The sequence below is a fragment of the Lepeophtheirus salmonis genome, chromosome 11, assembly GCF_016086655.4.
Source record: "Lepeophtheirus salmonis chromosome 11, UVic_Lsal_1.4, whole genome shotgun sequence".
Lineage (NCBI taxonomy): Eukaryota > Metazoa > Arthropoda > Copepoda > Siphonostomatoida > Caligidae > Lepeophtheirus > Lepeophtheirus salmonis.
The window spans coordinates 7,568,924-7,595,091 of NC_052141.2; the positions used below are offsets into that span (position 1 = coordinate 7,568,924).

The window sequence follows — 26,168 nt, forward strand, 5'->3', positions numbered from 1 at the left end:
ATATGAGGAGATAAAGAGCTCTAAGTGGAACGAGGAGCTTTCGAGGTCCGCCGTAGTCATGGCATCGGTTAATAATGGAGGTGAAATCTCCAATTCAACGATTGCTTCAACCTTAGGAGTGAATTTACGGACTGTTCAGCGTATCCGTAAGAAGCTAGAGGACACCTGGGATGTTGATGCCACCATAAAGAGGGCACCCAAGGAGGAGGGCGCCGACAGGAAGGTCAAGGACACCGACTTTGTCGGCAAGGTGAAGAAGATGGTTGAGGATGACCCTACCAGGTCCATGAAGGCCATGGCGAGGGATCTGGGATGCCATGAGAAAACAATAAGGGACTGTGTATCTGAAGATTTAAGTTGCAGGAGCTACAAGATGCAGGTGGGCCAGATCTTGACCCAGAAGGCAAAGGACAACAGGCTGATGAAGTCAACAAAATTGCTCAACAAGCTCAAGCACCCAAAGCAGCCCGGGATGCTGTGGTTTTTCTCTGATGAAAATAATTTATGTCAAGATCAGAAGGTCAACAAGCAGAACAACAGGTGGATAGCCACCTGCACCAGCCATGTGAGGAAGGTAATGAAGACCAAGTTCCCTGCATTGATCATGGTGTTTGGAGTGGTCAGCAGTGTAGGTTATTTTATGCCTCCCCACATGTTTGAAACGGGTCTAAAGGTCAATACAGAGGTCTACCTGGATGTTATGGAGAAGGTTGTTCTGCCCTGGATCCAAGAGGTGGCCGGAGACAGGCCCTGGGTGTGGCAACAGGACTCAGCGCCCTGCCATGTGTCCAAAATCTCCATGCAGTGGTTAACCGAGAACTGTTATGACGTCGTAACCAAGGATTTGTGGCCTCCTAACTCTCCCGACCTTAATCATTTGGACTATTCTGTCTGGTGCAAATGATCAAGAGTCATACCAACAGACATCCCCATAGCACCAAGGCCAGTCTGATGGACTCCATCAAGGAGGTATTCCGCAAAATGGACAATGAGATGGTCAGAAGAGCCTGCGGCCGGTCCAGAGGCCGTATTGAGGCTGTTATTGATGCCTACGGTAATTATATCAAATGAATGGCTACCTATATGCTCGTCATAGTTTTGATTTTCAAAAAAAAGTTAAAAAATGTATATTTTGTGTTGGTTTTTGTAGAAAAATATTTTGGCGACAATTTGATCCCCGCTCCCTTTACACATAAATTCCAGATAAGAAAGTACTTCCTTGGGCCAAAGAAAACTTTGTTTTCACTGAAGATGGAGCTATAGTTATAGCACCACTAATATCAAAGATTTCCTGCAAGACAACTTTCCTGGCATTTAAGACATCAACATGTGGTCCCTCCTCTCCAAAAACAAACTTCTTGAATGACTCTATTTGTCTGGAGGAGGTGGGGGGGGACTCCTGACAGGAGTGTCCCGTCTCTGAAGGCTTCAATAAAGAAGGAGGAATCCAGCTCGAGCCTGATTAAATAGTCAAGGTCTGCAAGGGATTTATGCCTCGTGTTGAGGCCATTATTAGAGCTGAGGGCTCACATATTGATTAAAGTTGTGTCAAACACTACTTTTAGAGGATTTTGTGCAATAAATGTACACACAAAACCTCTATTTTAAATTTTACTGTGGAAAAAATTGAAATGTGTACCACTAGATAGGATCAACCATTTATATGTACTGCAGTAGGATCCACAGCTTAGTTTTTCTTGTTCATACAAGAGGTTATATGACGAATAAAATAATTTGTCGTTTTTTTTATTCATTTATAGCCAGTTGTCCAGATGGAGAAACACAGTTTCAGGTAGTGCTTTCATTATTTGAAATTTTCAGAATGATTTGAACGGAAATAACTCCAAATTAAATTATACTATTGTACAATAAATGGAGCAATCTCATTTTCTGCCATTCAATAATTTAAAACTGGTGCATTTGGTTCAGATAAGGTGATAGGGTCCAACGCTAAAGCATTTGGAATAAAATTTGCCTCATCCAGATCCTGAACAAATGCATTGTCAGGTTTGCCCGCAGGGGGTGGTGGGGGGGATGGCATTAGCCTCCCTCCTCCAATCAAACATTGGAGAAAGGTCATTTGATGAAATTATGTTCCAGAGTAAATAAATATAATATATATATAATCCAGAGGACGCCCCTGATTTTAACAAATTCTTGGGTTTTAATTAAAAGTAGAAATGGTAATAGAATTTATATTTTTGATTGTGTCTTCATAACCCTCAATCAGTGGCTCAATTCTCCCACAGAGTACCCATTATACTTTATCAAGAAAAGTTTTAACTTGGTATCAAGGGGGACATTGATTTTACAGTCAAATTATGGCTTTAGTATTAATATATCTTTTGAATATACAGAGTTTTGAATAAAAAAAGATTACATTATTTTGGATAGCTTTCTATATTTATTTATGTTGTATTTTTAAAAGGACTAGTTTAATTACGACATTTCAGAGTTGTATAAGGCCGTCTGGTACCATTTAAAACCGTTGCTATGACTGGCATTTTATCTTATTTCAACTCATACATGTTAATAATTGCATCTATATGAATTGATAAAGGAAATACAATCGTCATTTAAAGACAAACAAGAAAAAAATAAAATGTTCACTAGCTATTAAAATACCAAAGTTCATTGCATGACTAATTTGGGACGTCAGCTATGATTTAGAAGTCTGTGTAAAACAAAACTTTAAATATGTATTAGCATTGTAAAAGTAAAACGTTTTATAATTCACAACACTTGTCACAAACTTTTTTGCGTTTTGGAAAAATAAGTCATTTTGGCGCACTTTATACATAGAGTTCAATTTTTCATAGACATATTTGAGTTAATTATATACTTATTGTCAAGATGTGTGGGATAAGTTAAGACACCCAAGATTTATACCTACAGCTTCAAACCATTAATTGATTTAAGAGATTTATATTGATCTTTTTTTAAGTGTAAGCTTAACCTTTAAACCTACTTTAAGCTTTTTTTATGAAATGTATTAATCGTGGGGGTATAGCTTACTAAAGAGATCTAGCAAAAAAAAACTCAAAACTTGTTACTTAACTTAATATATAGATTACATACTAATTAATAGACATATCAAAGTTAATTAAAGCCTTATTTTTCAAATTTGTGGGATGAGTTAAGATACCCAAGAACTTTCACTATAGTTTAAATTTTTTATTTGATTTCAAGGACTGATATTGGGCCCGATATCGTCCTTTTTCAAATAAAATATATCAATTTCTCTTTCTTCTATTGAAATTATGCTTTTGGCTACTTAAAGTGCAATTTTTGGACCACTCAAAGGATTATTATTTGTAATTTGTTGATAGAAATAGACGATAATTCATCAAAGATTAGAAACTTAGTCCACATTCAATGTTGAGAACACTTATTCTAGCTCGTTTTTTTTTGTTGTTGTTGTTGACGGGCCACACTATTAAATACAGCTCAATAGTTAAACCACTTGTTTAAGTCAATTGAAGGGTTAATATTCAAATTTGTGGGATGTGTTAAGATACCCAATAATTTTTGAAATGGTTGATAGCTTTAATTTGATTGAAAATAAATATATTTCGAACGATATGGCTCTTTTCAACCATAAAATCACTCAAATCCTTATTCTTTTAATTTCATGATCAATTTAAGTTACTTCACGTATAATTTGCGGAATACCCAAAGAGTTCATAAAAATAATTTGTTGATAGAAATTGACGATAATTATTAGAAAAAAAAAAAACAAATGTAATACACACTGAATATTAAAAAAATCATTCTGGCCTGAGTTTTTGATGAACGGCTACATATATATGTACATACATTCCAACGTTTTAAATACGCAGGAATGTCCGTAAGGGTATGGGCGGGAGACGCTGTAGGGCCCATCTCCAAATAAAGGAATTTTTGCTAATGACTACAATATTGGGAATTTAATTTAATTTTTGAATTTTTTTTCCTAAAAAAAATAATTTTCTTAGAGAGCTATAGATTTTGAAACTTTTCTCCCAAAAATTTAATTTTTGAAATATAACTTTAATTTTTTTTTCCAAAAAATTTAATTTTTAACTGTAGATTTATGTAATTTTTTTCGACAAATTTAATATTTAAAAAAAATTATTTCTTTTTTGAATAGCAGTGGATTTATAATTTTTTTTTTACATTAAAAAAACCATTCAAATTTAAAAAAAAAATTTTCGATTTTTTTCAAAAAATTCTAAAAACAAACCATCCTCCCCCAAAATACAAAAAAAATATATATATATAACCTTGTGGACGCCCTTGATTTGAGTAAATTATTGGATTATAATTTAAAACTTGTTGAATGAGTACCAAGATAATGATAACCAAGAACTTTAGCCAAAAGTTTTATCCTGTAGTTGATTTGAGAGACTTATATTGTACCCACTATCACCCTTTTCAACAAAAAATCTGTCAGTTTACAATTCTATAAATAGAAAAATCAATTATAGACACTTTAAGACTGCAATTTGCTACTTCCCCAAAGAGTTAACAATAACAAATTATTAATAGCAATTAACGATAATTCGTCAAAGAATACAAATTCAATCTATACTTAATTATAAGAAAAATCATTTTAGCTTGTTTTTGTGATGACAAACAACATAGAAACATACTGCTTAATAATAATATATATTAAAAAAATGAATAAACTATAGGCTTATTATTTAAATTTCTGAGATGAGTTTAGATATTCATAATGACTTGGTATGACACTTTTCAAATATAACATCTACATCTGTAAAATTAATCTGTTGATGGGAATGTTGTAAAAGAATACATGTGTACTTAAGTCTCAATTTTAAGAAATTTTTTTTCCAAACAAATCAACTAAAACCGAACGGAAACTCGTATTCGGTCTTGAACTGAGTCTCAACACTTTACATTATATATAGGGTGTCCACAATAAATTGGAACTACTTTAAACTTCATCCAGATCCATAATGTGGATATTCGGGGTTAAATCATACTAATATAAAAGGTTGTGTGAACAATACACTAAAACTTCCACCACAATTGTTTTGACAACAAACAATAGTCATCATGGAACAAGCAAGGAGAGACGCCATCCTCGAATTGGCTCGCGCGGGACACAAGCCCTCTGCTATCTATAAGCTTCTTAACTACCCCAAGACCACGGTGTACCGGGTCTTCAATGCCTGGGAGGTTGAGGGGACGGTCTGCCGCAAGGCCCACAACATGAGAAGTGACCTAATCTGCATTCCTCGCTTCCTTGAAGGCCTCCGAAATTTCATCAAGGCTTCGCCGGGGACTTCCTTGTCCAGGTTGGTCAAGAACCGTGGAGTGAGCAAGCAGCTGGTCTCCAAGGCTGTGAATGAGGACCTCGGGTACAGGTCATACCGAATGGCCAGACAACACATCCTCACGGCATCCATGAAGGCTCACTAACGGTAAGCGTCTCCTCAATGCCCTGAATAACCATGGAGGAAGAATCATCTTCTTCTCCGACGAGAAGAACTGGACTGTCGACAGAAGCTACAACGTCCAGAATGACAGGTGGCTTTCCAAGGAGAGAGAAGGGGTCCCTGCAGTCTTCACCTCAAAGTTCCCGGCCTCCGTGATGACCCTGTGGGTCATCTGCAGCACTGGTGAGGTGATGCCTCCTTTCTTCTTCAATCCCAAGGAAAGGGTTAACGCGATAAGGTACTGCGAAGTCATGGAGGAGTTCGTCATCCCCTGGATGAAGGATACGGCCGGTGGGAGGGAGTTCATATTTCAACGAGACTCAGCGCCCGCACACATCACCATGAGGACCACTAACCTCTTCAACTCCCACGACATCACTTTCTGGGATCGCATCACCTGGCCCTCCAACTCCCCCGACCTCAATCCGTGTGATTACTACTGGTAGGGGAAGTTGGAGAGGGAGGTGTGCAAGGTCAGCCACAAGAGCATGGCGGCCCTGAAAGGCTCCATTACGAGGGAGTGGATTGCTGTCGATTCTGCAGAAGTCATCAGGGGCAGGATGGAGAAGATGGTGGCTGGTAAGGGAGGACATGTTGAATAAATTTATTGTTTATTATCATGTCTAACTTTTTCATATTAACAAATACATTCCAAATTCCATTTTTATCAAGCAGGTTGAATTTTAAGATAGTTCCAATTTATCGTGGACACCCTGTATGCGAGTATATAAATATTTAATTATGTATAAGAAATAAACTTTGCATTCTGTGCCATGCATTTCCGTGGGGAATAGACATTTATATTCTAAAGGGAAGGGTTAAATATAGAAACGAGAAGTAAAACTATTTTGACGTATGATAGTTAAGGGTATAAATATCCACTGTATAATTCTCTGCTTTAACAGAAAAATTCACAATGCTGTTATCTTGTTATGGTATCAAATGATATAAATCAATTTGTACAGAAATATGTGGTGGGTTTACACTAAAACAAATTGGAAGAATTTTTATCAGAAGTTTTTCAACAACAAATTAACCTCCATTTCTATCTGCAAATTTTTCTTGCAGATTGACAAGTTATATTTGAAAGGACCTATTACAGAGTATTTATAATTCCCTTTAAAAATCATACAAAAGATATCAACGAAAGTGACAAACCTTGAGTATCTCAACTCACCCTAGACATTTGAATAATAAGACAATAATTGACTCAAATATTTCTTTAAAATATTAAACAGTATGTGTATATTATTGTCACGTCAACACAAAGCCACCTAAAAGGATATTTTTCAATAAATAAGTGTGAATTGGATTTGTAGTCTTGGAACAATTATTGTCAATTTCTATTAACAATTTATTCTTAGTAACCTTTTGGGTATGCTCCAAATTCCAATTTAAGTGGTCCAAAGTGATCTCTACAATCAGAAAATGATCAATTATATTAAGAACATGACATATCGGGTACAATTTCAGTCTCTTAAATCAACTGAAGGTTTTAAACCATAGCTAAAAATCATGGTTTTTGAACTCATCCCACCAATTTGAATACATAGTGTGCTCTTGAAAACAAAAACAAGCTAAAATGATGTTTGTGATAATTGATTCTGAACACAATACGTATTGTTCAACAAATTATCGCTAATTTGAATTGAAAAACTCTTCTGATAAACCCTTTAAGTGGGCTGAAAATTTCCCTTGAATTAGTTAAAATTGATCATCACAATAGAAAAATGAGAAATTGGTATTTTTTTTCTTTGTTGAAAAGGACCATATCGGAGCCAATATCAATTTCTTTTAATAAAATTAAGGTTTTTAACTATAGCCAAAGTTTTTGAGTATATTAATTATCTCTTGTCAAATAAATATACTTTTTCTCCAATAATTTCAAAAGTAAATTTTAAATATTACATTGATTGGAAAAAAATTTATAGTTTTTTTTATGTATTAAATGTCGTGAAAAAAAAATTGCCAAAAGTTAATAACTAGTCTCAAAAATTAACAGCTGTTTATAAAATATTCAATTTTTGAAATAAAAATTTACTAAAAATTATAAATTTTCTAGTAAAAATAAAAGTTTCTTAATTTTGGAGGGGAACTACAGCCCCTCTAGCCCCTGCAGACACCCCTAAATTGACAATTAGAAAAACTGCAATAGGCTTGGCCAATATAGTATTTAGAAAAAAAAAAAAAAAACCGTTTATAATAAAAAAGAAATTTGCTTAGGTATTTCACTTGAAAGAGGTCATATTAGGGCCAATTTAAGTCTCTTAAACCAAATAAAATCACTGAACTATATTTAAATAATAAATTATCCTATCAATGAGAATACATAGGTCAAGATTGGTTCAAATATGGCCATGAATTATTGGGTTGTATGCATCAATGAAGTAAGAAATTAAATTGAGATTTTCTTTTAATACTTTTCTTTTTTCAAGATGTTTTTAAATGAACGCACTACAAATGATAATCAAGACAAAAAAAAAAAAACAATATAAATAAAAACTCCTCTCTTTCAAGTGATTAGAAAGGCGTTAAGTAAAGTTAATTTATTGCTGTTTTTTAGGAGAGTAATTTTTTTTTTGTGTGTGGCAAACTGAAGAGTCTTAAAAGTGAAAATTTAATCGTTACTAAAAAAATAAAAACAGTTTTTTTTAACTTTATAGACTAATAACCGGAATACTAAGCATTGCCCGGAATAATTAGGCGTCGGCTATAATACAAATTTTGCTTTACCATTATAACTGAAAACTCCCGAGGAAATCAAATTGTTACTCTATGTTCTTCATGAGAACACTCACACGTAGCTACTCAATACTTATATCAATTTATATGTGCTCTATTCTGAACAATAATAATAAGCTTTTGACAAAAAAAAAAAAATCATAATAATATGATGGGATAACTCGTGAGTATTTCTATTAGATTCAAATCTCAATATGTTGTGAATATCATATGAATTATGATATGATACACATAAGAGATGAATATTTAAAACAACAAGAAACATTACTCCTTTTATACATGTACCTCTGCAATATTTCATTTATAAGACTAAATTATTATTTGTTTAATTAAAATTTGTATATACTATACATCAGGGATCACTATATACCATTCACCTTGGATATATGTTTGATCCTATATGCACACGCCTGCAATTGTTCAATAACACGACTACATTGTTATTTTTAACTTTGGTTTATCATTAAAGACGACTAGTGGGAGTACACGACATTACCTGGAGGTATACGGGGGTCGATAAAGAGAGAAACTTTGCTTGTTTACATTATAGAAGATAACTCCTTTATTAATCCTCAGTGTTACTCTTTTTTTTATGAACAAACTCAGGCGTAGTTACATTTTATTCTGAGCTATTCTTTCCCTAAGTATGCCATAATAATGATAACAGCTGGAGAAAAAACCCTGTTCAGGTTTTTAACAAACAACAAATCCTGCAGGCTTATTTTTCTTTTTTAATATGACAAGTTGAGCTTTAGCTGCACGCGCTTGTTGCTACATTGTTTTTTCTTAGATCAAATACCAACACTCAAAAATGAGCTACCGGCAAACATCCAGACAAACATCGCTAAATTAATATAGATCTGATGAGGCTCAAAGCTTTGGCAATGGTTTCTCTCAGGAATGAACATAAACTGATTCGTAAATGTTTCAGCACTCTAGAAACGTTGATTTAAAAAAAAATTCTCGAGTTTAAAAAATCTTTTTATATGAAGCTTTAATTCGACTTGTTAGAAATGCTGGACCCAAGGTGAGGACTCAAAAACTAGAATATTTTAAAAACCGTTTTAACTTCTACACATTTTTAATTAGTGCAATTTTTATGGCAAACTTTTGAAGCCAAAGTTGGTCATACAAAAATTTTCTACAATTTTTTATTGTTTATGTCCTCCTCCATTCTGAATGATGGCTTCAATATGGGGACGAACAGAAGCACATATGGCCTTGATGAAGTCAGATAACAAGATGTTCCACTCTATGTGATGATGGCCTTCAAGCCATCAACATTCGGGTGAGAAGTCTTTTTCGTCTTGCCCCCAAGACACAACAAACAACGAAGTCTAGGGGTTCACATCGCATGAGGACGAGAATGCTTTGCGGTCCGAAGACAGCCATGTTCTCCTTGCAGAAAATGCTGAACTTTCTTCCACGTGTATCTTTGGGCCCGTCTTGTATAAACACATATATTTTCCCCTGTGGAACGTGCTCTCCGACTATGGCAATAAATGGTACCTTAGAACCTTGTAATAGACGTCCATGTTGACTTTCTCTTTGGCCATGAAGAAGTAGGAAGGTATTTTGCTACCTATGGACGACACAACGCCGAGAATCATGACCTGAGCTAGATGTTTGGTTTTCCAGGTTCCCTTGACCTAATGTCTTTATTCAGCCAAGAAGCAATCATTTCTCCTGTTCAGAGCATCGTCCATTGTGAAGATCTTCTTTTCGGAGATCGACTTGTGTGCGGGGGAGATCGAACACCCTCTTCCATTTTGCTTGTTCTTTGGACATTTTTGATCCCACATAAAAAAAAAAAAAAAAATCAAATTTTTTAGTTCATTGTCAGCTCTTTCGAATGGTGCCAAATAATTTTCTGTAGACTTTTTAAACTGAGGCTAGACAGCCTAGAAGAGTTTTCTAATTTTTGAGTCATCACCCTGTAGTGTAGAGTTGAAGGAAATTAAGAATAATAATAGATTGTACTTCTACCTTGATAAAGAAGTTGAATTCAGTGTTTTGTCTATCACTGAAGTGAAAATCTATTATCCCTCAAGGAAACTTTTTTTTCAGCATTTCAAGCTGTTTGTCTTTTGTTTTCTAATTGGTTTCAGTCCTGTCCATCCGTGTTATTTTTGTTTTTTCTTATTGGAAGCACATATCCCCAACAATATACTATAAGTAACAAGTCATTTATATTTTTGACCAATATTCATTTCATTTTTGGTTATTATTGTAACTAACAAGTAGGTCATAGAAAGAAAAAAATGAAACTACCATATAGAAGTGCTTGATTCCCTCACTTGGACGAATCTTGCATCCAAATAAAAAGTTATAGACACCATTATAGAGTTATAAATTGCAAGTGTTACTTGTGTGCAAGATATTTACTGGTTGGCAACCATTATTAATTAATTCTTGAGGAGATAAGAGTAATGTATACAGAGATAGAGCTCCTGAATTAAGGATTGCAACATTCATGATTGTTTGAAGAGTAATAATAGTAAGTCTTTGTTCGATCTTGAGTAGAATTGAGGATCGAAGACGGATTACTTTCTTCCATTGTCCTTTCTAGATACAAAGTGAAATTTGTGTTTATTTTCTTTCTATCTAGCGGCTTTTATCGAATCTAATAAAACATCAAGATAGCTATACTGCTCTTCACTTTATCATTCTTTCAATTATCAGGGTTACCATATCATTTAAAAAAAAACATATATACGTTAAGGTGACTCTTATTGTGTACTTAAAAAAAAAATCTTTTATTTTCATGGAGTCCCCAAACTCTCATTCGGTTCTAATAGTATAAATCTATTCATGTGCCAAAAGTTGGATCTCCTTTTCACACAATGGATAAGAACCAGGATTTCCTCAAGTCCAAATTTACGAATTTATGGATCTTAGACTTCTGGCATCATCATCTCTCAACCTCTTGGCTATTACTGTTGAAGAACCGTGGAGAGCTATTTCAATATCAGCATTGAATCCCTCATATTAGACATCAGTTAAGCATAGGAGGCCCCGTCCATGGAAGAGATTCCATCAGCTTACTCCATAATTGGTGTCATTTCAAGGCAGACATTGTATCTGAGGGAAAATAGTTTAAATATCGAAAATAATAGTAATGAAACTTTTATTTTACCAACTTTCAATTCAATGTTATGGCTGTGGAGAAATCCCTTGAACTTTTTCAAAGTTCATTTCCAGATACACTGGAGGGTAAAATATTAAGAAGCGAAAACCACTATTAAATAATTATTAGGGTCAAAAATATTCTACATAGTGGAGTTATATTATAAAGGGAATAAAATGGATGGATGGGACGAGTAAAGGTAAAATATTGAGTATTGGGGGCCACCGATACTTACAACCGCTGATGCTAATTGTAATAATTTTTGGCATGTTAAAATAAGAACCCAAAATCGACATGGTAAAGCTGATAATTTGTAAAATGTTTCAGAGGAGAGCAGCTTAAATGTCATGACGTTTCATTAGATCAGCTACAAGTTGTTGTGACGAGGGAGGAAGATGGAGAAAGAAACAAACAAGGATATAGGGAATAATTACTCCAATATCGATCCTCAATTCTACTCAAAATCCAACAAGGAATACTAGTTTCAACTCATCACCGATGCTGCAACCTTGATATTCAATATCACTCCTGCTTCCCTTAGTCAAGTTTCGTATCTCATTTTGTGTGTGTTCCGCATAAAGTATAAGTCCAGTCTCGATTATTTTTCTGTTTCTGAGCCCGTATTTCTATTGATTGTGATAAATGTTTTAGAGGGGAGTGTAAGTACAAAAACCTCGGCAACTTAGCTGTTATGACGTTTCATAAGATCAGCTGTGACGAGGGGGAGAGGCAGAAGGAAACAAAAATGGTTATGGACAAGAATTACGACATGTCGATCCTCAATTCTCCTCTGAGACCAATAAGGAGTACCAATCATAAATCCACAACAAATCTTCAAGGCTTTATTTTATGAGCACTCACTTCGAGATACAGTTAGAATGGATATTGTTTATTTAATGGGGATTGTCAGAGCTAAAAGTTAACCCTATAAAGTGGACAAGAAAACAGAGACAACATTGTAGGTTCTCCATATTTGTTGTTGAATATACATGAGGAATAAAATATTTATGAGATCTTAAAGTATTCATGCGGCATCTTGTTCTATTAAATATTTATTTTTTGATCAAAAATGACTTTCCATTTATTAATTATGTAGAAAAGGTTATGCTGATATTAACATTTTTATTTATTAATACGTCATTTATAAGATCATTTATAAAAATAAACACAGAAATGACATACTTAGACATAATGTGATACTGGGTGCGTAGTGGAAAACTAGATATTTGAATCTATAATTTTAAAAGGTTTTATTTCGGACACGAGGAAAGCGCCATTAACTAAACCATGTACAGATGTTTGAAACTGTGTTGCTATTGCATATCTTTAATGTAACCTCCTGGATTTGGATAATGGCCTTGATCCACCACTGCAAGCTCTAATAGGTTGTTAATAATGTATTGGGATCATAGAGTTACAATGCTCATCAACAAAAGCCTTCAGAGAGTTGAGCTTATGTACCCTTGTCCAGCAGCCCCTATCATCCACATGGGGACAGAAAGAAAAGTCGATTGGATTGGCATCTGGCGAGTATGGCGCCCATATTGTATTTGACCAAAACAGAATGGAAGGGCTATGTAACCATTGCTGTGTGTGCAGAATCCCCATTTTTTGATGCACCACATTCCCGTCCTGATCCAGTCTTCGATCCATAAAATCAACTTAGTCGTCAACATGTCGTCGGTGTCAGTAGCGTTGATCTGTACCTTGTTTTGAACCAGATGAGTTGCATCACTAGTCTATTGAATGTAACAAATCCCAAGGGCATCACTGATGATGCATGCATGGTAGTCATTAGTGTGGGGGCTTCCTCTTGATGTCAATGCCGTTATTAATGCCCATGGTGACGTTGTAAATGGGCATCCTGCTTCCCATGCTCAAGTTTCAGATCTGTATTGGTGAAAGTTCCGAGCAAAGTAGAGACGCAATTTGTTAGGCCATTTTTTGAATGATTTTGTTAATTTTTGGGAGCCAGTTTTAATACACAAAGTTTCTCAGGTGATCAGAGGAACTATGATTTTCACTCATATTTTTGTCTTATTCATTAATTATTATTTCGTAGTTTATCTAAACTTTCTTTGTATACGAAAGAGTTTATTTCAATCAAAAAATACATATCCAATCAACGTTATAATGTACATAAAGATGAGGAGATGTTGTTGAGCTGAAGTATTGCAGAATTAGATTCATTCATCTATTTTAAATAATGGACATATATGTAAACGTTTTCAATATAAGTGTCACTCAATCAAACGCCAAGTCGTATTGTAAAAGGCATATTCTTATTCTGACCTGTTGCTCCTTTTAAAAATAACACTCTTTCCATTGCTGGCTAGCCAGTTGTTAGACATGGGCGTATATGTTCGGAAAATTATCCAATATCTGCATTGTTTGGGGATCGGGAAAATTGGTCCTAGGATGTTTCCCCCATGAATTTTTGCCCTTATGTATATATAATATGATAAAAATATATTTATTCACTTATAACTCAAGGTTTAAAATGAGTCGCCTTCCATGAGAAGTAATTTGTAATGCTTTTTTGAATTTATTTACAATATACCTTGCTAGTATCTGGAGCGAACTTCTTACTATTCAAAAAGGGGCAATTTAATGAGGATCGTATATTAATTTTTGGAGTAGAGAGGGAGATTATCGACCTTATTAATGACAAGCATTGGGATTGAAGTAAAACTTTCCAATGCTATCCAAGGATATAATAGGCCAAGGAAAAAGTAATGGTTCTAGGATGTTACACCCCGGGCAGTTTCGCCCTGGGAAGTTCTTCCCTATGAAGTTTCACCCTCATGTATATATTATAGCATATATAATTTAAGATTTAAAATGAGTCTCTCCCCAATTAAAGTCATTTGTAATGCATTTTGGCATTCAGTAAGGTAAAATGAGTGCATTTAATTCAACTTTAATATATTTTAAAATAGAGCATATCAAACAGTTTGAATTCATTATAATAAGAGAGAACAGTTATTTCATATTAATTACTCAAATGCCATAATTTCCTAATTAATTACAAAGGACTTCAAGTTGAAGTAAAGGAAGACCTTAAATTATATGTGAAAGATACATTTATGCTATAATATATGTATTAGGGTGAAACTACCGTAGGGCGAAACTTCCCAGGGTTATACTACAAAGGCTTAACTTTCGGTAACGAAAAGTAATTTAGTATTTTTCGAAATTGTTCCTATGCTTTATAAAGGATGTTACAATCATCTGACTTAATCCAAGTATCCCTTGTTCTTGTCGATAATTTGTTGCAAATAAGAATCTTCATAATGCCTCGTCCTTATTCGCAAAAAACTCCGTCAACCAATTTTCACTGGCCTCTATTGAAGTCAAATTTGTACACACAAGTGTGTGGGCAAGTGAAAGAAACAGGTAGTATTCGGTTAGTGAAAGGTCCGGACCGTTGAGCGGATGCATAAGAACTTCCAATCCGAGTTTCTGGAGCTTCTTGTGCGTCATCAAAGATATGTGCAGCCTGGTGCAGTCTTGATGATGTCCTGGTGTCTCTTATCCACAAATGCTGGCCACTTCTGTTCGATCATCAGCTTCAAAAGGTTGAGTTGTTCATAGTAGAGGGTAGAATCAAGCGGGGAAAAAATTGCTACAACCACTGTTGTGGAACATGAACTGAAGTGTAGCGCCCCCGTATATTTTGTAAATTTTATTGAACGCTTTCGGCGTGTTTTTCCCGTTCATTGCAGTAAAAATGTAAAATATGACGAATTTCATCCTTTGAGAACTCCACTCTCGAAGCACAATAACTTTCAACCAAACCAACCAAGCATAATATTGTCCAAAAAGAGTTTCTAGTATACATCCATCACCTTTACATACACCAACAATCCCACCAATAATGAATAAGATATTCTTAGTTAAAAAAAGGCAAGAAGTATGTAATTACCTTTACCCCAGTATTATATCCACCAATAAAAGGATGAGATAGATCAAACATTATATTTCAATTTTTGTAGCTAGGTAATGAAGTAAAGAATAGAATAAAACCATTTTATTGAGAAAATAATGTAATTTTATTTTCCTACCACAACTATTATATTCTTATATTCGATTTGCAATTACCCAATCCAATTATATTTCTTTAAAGAGAGATATAAACTTGGGTATTAATTGTTTTTCTGACAAAGGAACTCATTTGAAGCGTAAATAACTAGAGTTTTATTTGTATAGAGTATTTGGTTCTCAAAGGTCTAGTATGGCTACAAATATATATATAAATTTTTTTCTAATTTATTGAAGAAGTTTTTAATATTAGAAACAAAATGGTTTCACTATAGGATGCTGACTTCAAGCCTCTTTACAAAAAAAATCGAGTTCAGTAAAGGATAAAAAGCGTTGTTGCGTTTTCAAAGAAGAAACAAAGAGTATGCATCTCTTGTACGACCAGTCAAGTATCATAAGAGTCCGTACTATCCTACAGGGACAAATTAAACAAGAATACGTGGTGGATTTAAGCATACTAGACTGGAGGATCACTAACTTGACTCAACATACATGTCATTTTAAAATAAACTTTTGTAATACACATGTCTTAAACCTATTTGACAGTATTTACCTTCATATAGGCTTCAAAACATTTATTGAAATGTATATTGCTTTGATAAAGAGGTTAGACAATAGAGAGTCCCGGAAAATACTTTGCCACTGTAATTATTTGCATTTTTCTTTCTTGAAAGTTACAATTATAAATAAATAATTTACAAATAATACTTAATAAATCCATTGGAATCCATATAAATCTACACAACCTCGAGTTTATTAACTGTAGATAGTATAACTTGTGTCCAGTCATTTGAGCAACGTTTATTTAGGCAAGTGTCATCTTAGAACCATTCATTTGAGTAATTATTTAGTTGAGCATTTTTTTTTTTCCGGCATCGTTCATTTCATATAGTAAACATTACAAGATGAAAGGCTTTATTATTAAACGTAATCATTTACCACAGCAGTGTTTTAATATTAAGCATCTAAAGAAGTCTAGCATGAACAACTGAGGCTCTTATGTAGATGAAATAAGCGACGCTGAATAGAAGCTCTTCCAAATGAACTTGCTCAAAGGAATGTTGCTCAATTAAATACAAGGCAGTATAAGCAGAATAAATAGAATATATGATATTTTGAACCCTCAAGGTGTGTCCAGTAAGTTGACACCATGACGTAGTTGAATAATGATAATCTGTGGTAGTATGCCATGTTTTGTCAAATTTATTATGTAATTTGATCAAAAAATGATTAAATGTCTATTGTTATTTTATTTAACATATAATAAAAAATCATTTGGATAAAAAATTGAACATATGGTAAATGTATTATTAAACAATTAAAAGGAATTTAATATAATTCTTAGAAACTTATGATAGTTTCTTAAATTTTTGCCTATTTTTTTTTTTGCACATTTAGACTATTATTTAGTTCCTTAGTTCTAATGAAGGTTTTTAGTCGACGTTATTTTTTATTGACACGCGAAGATAAATTTGGAGCTGAAACTTGGACAAAAGATATTAATGAATCAATAACTTTACTGCAGTTTGAAATTTTTGGTGTATAATAAGCACCAAAGATTCCCTCAAAAAATTTTATTTATATAAAAAATAAGAATTCTGGCTTAGTCAACCTTAATCTGGATAAGGCTGATATCAAAGCTGTTATATCTCCAGTACAAGAAAGATGATCTAATGACCTGCATCCATATTCAGGGTATTTAACCACAATTTTTTTATGCAGGTGTCCTTACCAAAAAAAAAAAAAAAAAAAAAAAATTAAAGTCCTTGAAAACCAAAGTGTAAAGCAAAAAATGAATAATCTGTTGTTTTCCAAATTAGGATGTAAAGCTAATTCAGCTGCTAATAGTAAAGCATCTTCATATTCTTCCTAATCTATTTTTGGCTTATTCCTTTCTTGTTCCAAGGCCTTAATTTAAACAACGAAGGAAATTATCCTTCTCTTTATCTTCAATTTAAACATTCATAAAATCTACACTAGTTGGATGATCATTGGAGACTTCAAAGGCCCTAAAAGGCGATAATTTTTTTTTCTAGCAATCCTAATTCAACTGCAATGTAAGGATATCCTTTATTCAAATAATTCCCAAAAATGTTCGAATAATTTTTTAAAATATGATAAGAAAAATCAAAATTCAATGCTGGAAAGGAAAAAGGGATATTTCTTTACCCATTCCCCGGATATTCTTTATTGTTTCTTTATCTTATCGATTACCTCTTTTTGCTCCTCCAAATCGATGCCAAATCAACAATAACTTGTTTTAACATCCATCGGCTTATACTATTGAAGGCATTAAACCAGGAATCTACACTTTGAATAAAATTAACTTGGGGCTCCTTAGCAGGAATAATAAATACCAATGTGGAGGCTGTTGGGTGGCTGAACAGTTTTGTGGCAAAGAAAAACATGCTGTTTTTGACTAATATGACATTCCAGATGGATATCCTTGATCTTGTATGCCATTTTCAGCTCTTGACAATCTCTTGCTGTCAATTGTATAAAATCATTCTTTTTGATTTGAGGTCCATCAAGTAACTATCATTGTACTTTTTATCCAAAAGATGGTTTCTCAAGAGCTGGATTAGGGATTTCTTCAGAATGGTTGTTATCAAGACTCGAATCCATGCTTTCTTTTTGATATTATTCATCAATTTATGAAGCATCTTAATTGTATTTCTGGAATAGAGCCTAGAAGAATTACATTTAATTACAATAAACAAGTATTATTTAACCAATTTGAATTTTAAAGTACCTCTACCTTTCTCTTCTTATAATTTTCGATGTATCAGCCTCGATTATTCTTACAGGATTCTCGGGAACTAAGTGAAGGGTGGGAAACTCATTGGGTTTTAAGGTTTTTCAAACCTTGTTGCTCGAACTCCTTCGATAGTTGGGCATCAGTCCAGCCTTGAAATTTATATCAAACCACTCATTCTCAAAGTGTCGAGAACAAATTCTAGCAGTTTGCTTCTGATATCTTCATTTTTATAAAATTGATGGTAAGAATCTGAACCAATTTGAAGAGAAAAACAGAAAGACACACCACAAGTCTTACAAGCAAGAAATTCTGGATTAGGTTTCAAAGAAGAAATTGTGTGTATATCTAATTCTTTTTAAATTGATGCCATGTAATTTTGTAAACTATATTAGTTTATTTTTCAACAACGTTACACGTTAACTGCTCCTCTTGACAAAAAATCAAAAATTGTTCTGAAGAACATACTTTCTATTCTATATACTTTGAGTATAATTAGTTTCTGATATTTGTATTGCAAATCTTTTTTACTTTCTTTCATTATTTTAACGAACTTAAATGAATTTATTGTATCAATCATTTTTATTATGTTTATTAAACTTTCTCTATTAACCAAAATAATCACCAGGAGGTTCTTTTTTTTAACACTCATTTTAACTATTTATAACTTCAAATATTCCTAGCGTAAGATACATTTTTTTGATCAATATAAATTTAGAAGACAATAGTATCATTCAAAATGGTAAAAGCTGAACTTCTTCTCCTCAGATTGCAATGACGTTTTCAATATAGAATTTTTATTTACCATATTGGTAGATATGACAAAAATTGAACCAAAGATTGTTGCAGGAATATCTTCAGCAACGTAGCTGGAATTCTTCGACTCAGCTCATCAATTAATATATTCTTAATATTAAATAAATTCAATGAAAGCAAGGTAAAGCTTGTGTAGAGGCGAGATACACATTACTAAAGCCGTCTATCTGAAATATGACTTATAAATTTCAATAGATGAAAATGGAAATTATCAACAAATTGATTCGTTAGAGTTCTTTCTTATCCCTTTTAATATTTGTTTAATATTAACACATAAATTTATGCAATGATGTCTCGTAGCATGATTGTCATAAATTCATTATTCAAGAAGAAAGAAGCATATATTTTTATATTTCAAAAATAGTATTCTATGAACGGTTGATCCTTCTAGGCTAAAAAAAGTATAAAAACAATAATAAAAATTTATACATGTTTCATACCAAATGTACAAACACATTGATCCTAGAAATCGAAATATAGTTTTATAAATTTCAACTAGTATATGGATGAGTGGTAATAACTGGTTTTAGGATGTTACACCCCAGGCAGTTACGCCTTTTGAAGTTTCGTCCTGCGGAAGTTTCGCCTTCATAGAGATATTATAGCGTAAATGTACCATCAACACATAAATTAGGGTTTAAAATGTTATGCATTTTTGCATTCATTAGTTTAAAATGAGTGCATTTAACTCAATTTTAATATATTTTAAAATAGAAAATATCAAACATAAATGTTGCACTTTTTTATAATAAGTTCGAACCGAATTCTGTTTAAACCGTTGTTCTTCTGATGAGAGAATTAAGATGAATAACTAAAACATAAAACATCATGAGATAAAGTCTTATCATATCGCCTAGAAGCTCACGGATGGGAGGCCTTTTAGGAAGGACACCTACCAATAAGGAGCACAACAGGAATGCATCATATACTTGTTAGTAAACCAACAGATCGCCATCAGTGAACAGCTCAAGGACTCAGGGTGGTCCACAGGGCTTCTACAACAGATCTGGGTATACAATTTCTACGTGTTTAAGCTGAATCACGGCTTCTAGAGGCTCTTAAGAATCACTAGTCTAGTTAGTCCTTGGACTTTCTCTAGTCCCTCAAGCAGGTTGTGTCTCTTTTAGGGCCAGAAGATCTCCGTGGAAGGCCAAGTGTCATATTAATAACAGGTGGCTTACGGAGGATCCCGAGGACGGGGTTCTCATTGATCTAACTAAATAACCGGCATCTGTGCACGTCCTGTTTGTCTTCATCCTGGAGGGGCCAAGGGCGTGTCAAGTTGCTCATAAATCACGGATTGTAGAGCCCCTCAACTCTTACATGTTGTCTTCATTTTCATTGCTCTACACGTGTAAAAGCAATATGTATGTAGGTATATGCATTATCTTCTCATTCATCAACAATTATTAAAATTTCTACATTTTCCTCATTACTGTTTTAATTCAATAAAGTAGATAACTGTATATTTTTATCGTCATTTTGTTATAGATAAATATTATTTACTTAGATTGAGATTATTCTTCATAAACGTGAAATATGCCTAGAAATTGTACACACCATACAAAATTAGTGAAATGATTTGCTGCGTAGAGTATCTCCTGGATCTAGCAAAAATATGAAGGAGACGTGAAGCCAATCCAATCTAGCTATATGAGGCTCACACTGAACTGAAGCCATACTATGTCCTCCGCCATTTTAACATGGGTACAACCATTTGGCAATTTAAAAAAAACAGATGACATTTCCTACTTACCATCTCCAACTAGCCAAATCTAGTGTACTCGACTTTTAAAATTAGGATTATATCCATGTACAAACTATTTGGGATATGAAAAGAGAATAAAAGTTTAACATATTTTAATTAATGTATGTATATAAGGACATGACGATATGACTTAACATGTAAGCCTTTCTTAAAGCCATGGAGGCTAGGATATTTAAATGTATGTATACATAAAAAACCTTTCATTTAATAAATTACTTTTTTTATAGGATGGCAATAACCATAATAGTTTACCATTTCACTAATTAACAATGATTACTTTGGCTTTCGTTTATTAGGGGACGTTTATAGTGTGTGTAAGTAAATCATATCGAACCGGTTAGAGCTTCACAGAGCCATAATTATCCGCTATTGATACTGAATTATAATCAAAGATTGTTCCAAAATTTAATATTTTTCCTAAGCTCGGTTGTGATACGACAACATATAGCAATATTAGAGGCAAAAAGGGTTAGATTGCAGATCTTCTACGCGCCGTTACGCAGTAAAGAAGGTCGCTCACATTTTGAATTTCTTTGTAAGGTAAGGAGGCACATTAACAGCGATGATAACCTCTCCAGGATTGAGAGGATACAACTAGATTTTCATTGAATACTTTTAGGCTGTTGTGGCACATGAAGGGGCGTGCTAGCAGGGTTGTCATCACGGTAAACTATTGAATCTTTTAAGGAAATACATTTGATGCCCCTCACAATGCCGTCTTAGATCTCATTTATTTATTTTTTCGGAGTTGTTTCTTCAGCTCCATGAATCATATTTATCATAATATTATTTTAAATTGAATTAAAATTTACAAGCGTATATATGAGTCACTTATGCGTCACTTTTTTGGTCAACTGTCCCAAATGGTCTTTCAGCATTAGGGAAATTGACTTTCCGCAAAAATGTTTTTGACCAATTTCCCTAGAATTGTTAAAGTCATGTTTCCTAATATAATATCAAAATAAATAGAGAATTAAATTCCTAGCTAGAAAATAACAACTTTTTTTTAACACAATACACATTTTAACTCAAAAGTATGTCTAACTCGATAGAAAGCATTTAAAAATAATTATGCATAACATTTTGAAAGAAATTTAAAGGTCGTTTCAAGTTCTTTAGATAGCACACACTTCCATTAGTATTGTTGTAGAAATTGTAATTTAGGTTTGATTTATGTTTCATATAAATTAACACAATGTTATATTCTTATATTTATGTTGCTACAGCTGCGCAAATGCATTGTCTATGCACATTTATGTAATGACGCATTAACAATGTGCATTTGATGCATATATCCATGTTGACAAAAATAAACAGAAAATTAATTGGGTCATCCTGACAATTTGAAGTGTTTTTTCCAAGGAGAGCAGCTTACCTGTTATGACGTCTCATTAAATTAGCTGCAAGCAGCTATCAAAGTGAAAGAAATAAACACTAACCCCTTTCCGTATCTATCAATTATATAAGAAGGATTGTCTTGTTTCGATCTTCAGTTCTACTACGGCTCCAACAAGGACTTAAACGAATAACTCTGCAACAAATATTATTTTTAACTTCCATTTTTACGTATTAGTCACTATTTTATGCTTTATCTTCTCTGTTTGATGACGTCAGAGTAATAACACCCATTTGATAAATAAAAAAAGGTACATGGTATAAGTTTGCACTACGTTATACTTTCTCTTTCCATCAAGAAATAGGAAACAGCAAGAGTTGATATTCAATTATTGTAGCCTTTTAATACAAAGGAAATAATTTTGCTAAGTAAGACAAAGTGACGCGTTGCCAATTGAAGAGTATATTATCAAAGTAGAGAGCGAAGGATCTCAACATTAACAAAATATTACGACAAATAGCACTTTGAAAGATCAGGAAAAGATTTTGAAAGTCTCATTATGTAAAGGAGGTTACGAGTTTGTCTTTCATAGAGTATCAGGGGGAGAAACAGGGGCATGGGGCCGGAGAAAATAGTTCAACGACTTTCATAACACTATAATTATTTTCAGGCATATCTTGTATGGGAACGGTTGTGCGCAAGTCCGTCTTTATCATTAAATTTTACTCTGGTACATCGATTTGAAACCGTAGTGCTTTAAGGAAGAACCCTCTGGCTAAAAAACAAAATACGTATATATCCGGGATATTTATTATTTAATTTAATAAGCTCGTCCAATTTCCCAGTATTCAAAAAATTTTCAAAGTCTTCGCTATTTACAGTCCAGAAGACGACCTTTAATGGTAGAATATGGGGATTTTGGAGGATTTTCCATCAGGACTGCTACTCGAGAAGCTGTTATCACGTCCAGAGACAAGCGGACGTAGGCCTATTTCGTTTCCTCGTGGATTATACCTAGTTTTTGATCAGCTTTATCAATATTTTTTATCCTCCTCATTTAGTTATTTTTTATCATTCCGATCTTTTTTACCATTCTACGGTCCTAAGAACTGATACATCGGTCTTTCAGTCCTACGGTACTAGCTATCTTTTTTATTTTCTTCACTCATAGCTAGGAGTATTTTTTTGAAAATTGACGTTTGAAGTAAGAAAAAACAAAAACAATATACAGTAAGACAAATTGAAAGAACTGGATTTTCTACTTCATTCTGCAAAAGAAGTTAAAGAAAATTTGGCTATTAAATGATGGAAACTATTACTCATTTATAGTCTTGCTACATGCACTAACATGAAAATTTCTAGGCCATTAATATATTATTGTCACAATATAATATAAATCTAATTAACCATTCCGATTCCAAAATTAATATCAGTTTTTGATACTTTTCCGAATAAAAATGACATTAATGGAGAATTAAGATGTAATAACATACAGAACCAACGCGAGGAATTTTTCTTTAGGCCCTAAAAGAAAAATGTAGGAACAAAAAACCAAAGAATTTAAGTATTTTTTTAATTTTCTGACTGACTAATCATTTTTCATCGACTGAGTTTTGATTTTTTCTGACTCTGATGTGTGGTGGCATTTAATTATTGGAAAATAAGACTGGCCCTGCTAATTTTTTTACTAGTTTAAACTATTTATTAGTTAAAAAAAAAAAAAGTTAATTTTGTTATTTTATATAAATAAACCACCAAGCCAATGCTAATTTTGGACAACAATTATACCAAAGCTTGTGAGGAAGATAATTTTGTTTTAACTCAATACACATCCCCTCTTCAAAGTTAGCTAAAATAAGGTGTAGAGATACTATTGACATATAAGACACTTTAAACAAAAGCTACTTTGATTTTTTACAAATAAATGGTTATATACTCATTTTGAACCATATTTTTTCTTCATTTTAATAGCCTAAATACTGTGTTACCTGATGATATAGTCTGGAGTAAATAAAAAAAGTAGTCAAATTCCATTTTTTTCAATACATTTTCTTGTCCGTGTAAATCTTACAAATGTGATATACATTGTCATTATTTTTATATGTTAAGTGACATAGCTCAAGTAATATGTTTACTATCAAGAAAAGAAATATTTTCAAGAAAGTATATACAATAACAATAAAAAATAATGTGTTGTTTTTTTCTTTTTTTGTCGGTAAATTAACGATTTGTTTTATGATTTGTTACTTATTAAAAATAACCTTTTTTAAAGGGTAAGTGTTATAGTCTTACGAGTTTTAATCATATCTATTTAACGAGTTTTAATTTGTATCTATATTAATAAAAAGGGTAAGAAAATTTCGTCTTTCTGACGAGTTTTAATTCATAATGTTTGAATATTTTGAAAACATGTCATCGTGTTCACTGTTTATAATGTTTTATGATGTATATCATAAACATATTTTTATCTAAGAAATCATTAGGTCATTGTTTTAAGGAAATATTGCAGAAGTGAGGAATCAACATCGAGCGTAGGTGCATGATTCACTGTATATAGTGCTCCCTGATGTATATTATATACATATTTTTGATATTAGAAATAATAATATTGCCATATTTATGAAATATTCGAGAGGTATACATCGAGTTGTGTAAGTTAATACAATTTAATTTAACTGGGACAACTTAAAAAGTTAAGTTAATTAACTTTTAATTTAACTAGTTGATTATTGAAACAGATACATTTCAACTTTAACTAGTTAATTTATCAAAATTAACTTTTAACTGCATTATCTTAATTTTAACTTAACTTGATTAAGTTAATTAGTTAAAATTCAATTTCTTTTATTATTCTACGTTGAAATACTAAAAAACTTTGTTTATGTAACAATGAGTTCTCCGATGATTTAGTTAAACACTGTGTCGATACTATTTGCTGTTTCAAACTTTTCAACGGGGTGATTCCACATCAAATCGATAAAATGGTTATTTTATCAGTTTTGTAGAAAATGTCGTTGTTATATTATCTTTAATATTTTTACAATTTCACATATAGTTTAAAATTAGATAGAAACTCAAAAATCTAAAAGTTTCGCTGTCTTTGACTTTAATTCAGTAGTAACTTGACTTATTATTTTTTCTTAATTCTTCAATTGGAAGTGGAGAAAATTTCAGCCAGAGAGACCGAAGAATAATCTTTATTATGTAGCATTGATAATTCTCTCAAAGAACTAACTTAAATAGTTATTTTTTATTATCAAAATAAATTTTAACTTAAGCAAGGTTGGGTGAGTTAAGCTATGTTAAATTACTCTAAAGTTAATAAACTTAAACAAACAAGTTTTTAACAATATCGAAATTAACGTTAATTTAAGTAGTTAATTTTAATAGAACTCAAAATTAACTTTATTTCAACTAGTTATAACAAAATCAAATAATAATCAACTTTAACTTAACTAGTTAAAAAGATATGTTATCTTGCCAATCACTTGAATGTGCATGTATAACAAAGAAACTTTTCTGTTTGTTTTTAATCTTTTATCAGGAGCATTTTCAGTATATGTTTAGATTGGAATTAAATATTATCGCTGGTATTAAAAAAATTATTATCTCTGTTTTTATTAGTAAACGCTCTAAAGATTAAAGTACTTATCAGTCATGCCAACATATTAATTTTTTCCCCAAAATCTTATTAATATTCTTTCTTTCAAATAATAGAGAACACGTTATACAAATTGATATAAGTATTAAGTAGTTACGTGTGAGGAGCCTCATGAAAACGGAGAGCAACACTCATGATTTCTTGGAGAGTTATCTTCTATACTATTACAGCAAAAATTTTCTTTAATCCGACGTCTAATTACTCCAGTAAATGCCGGGTACCACCCTTAGTTCTATTATAAATCAATTATTCATTTATTAATACACAAAAATTGGGGAAAGGTAAGGAACAAGGAACAGGACTTGAATCATATATAGCCTTATGAACTAATCCTTATTAACTTAACATGGCACAATCGTTTGGCAATCAACTACCTTAAGAATAAATTTTGAGTGAAAGTGCGCTCGAATTGTTGGACGTGAAATGATTAAGGATATCCGGCTTTTTCTACTGTAATTATCCTAATTTATAACTGTGGAGT

At 32.7% G+C, this 26,168-nt stretch overlaps 1 protein-coding gene and 1 long non-coding RNA gene across 2 annotated transcripts in view; both read left to right on the plus strand.

Moving 5' to 3' along the window:
* Window positions 1–26,168, plus strand: part of LOC121126261 (uncharacterized) — a 126,549-nt gene that overhangs the window by 37,599 nt on the left and 62,782 nt on the right. The window lies entirely within an intron of this gene.
* Window positions 18,747–23,562, plus strand: LOC139906591 (uncharacterized). The gene is made up of 2 exons (XR_011782226.1): window positions 18,747–20,297; window positions 20,433–23,562. It is a non-coding gene; the product is annotated as an uncharacterized lncRNA (long non-coding RNA).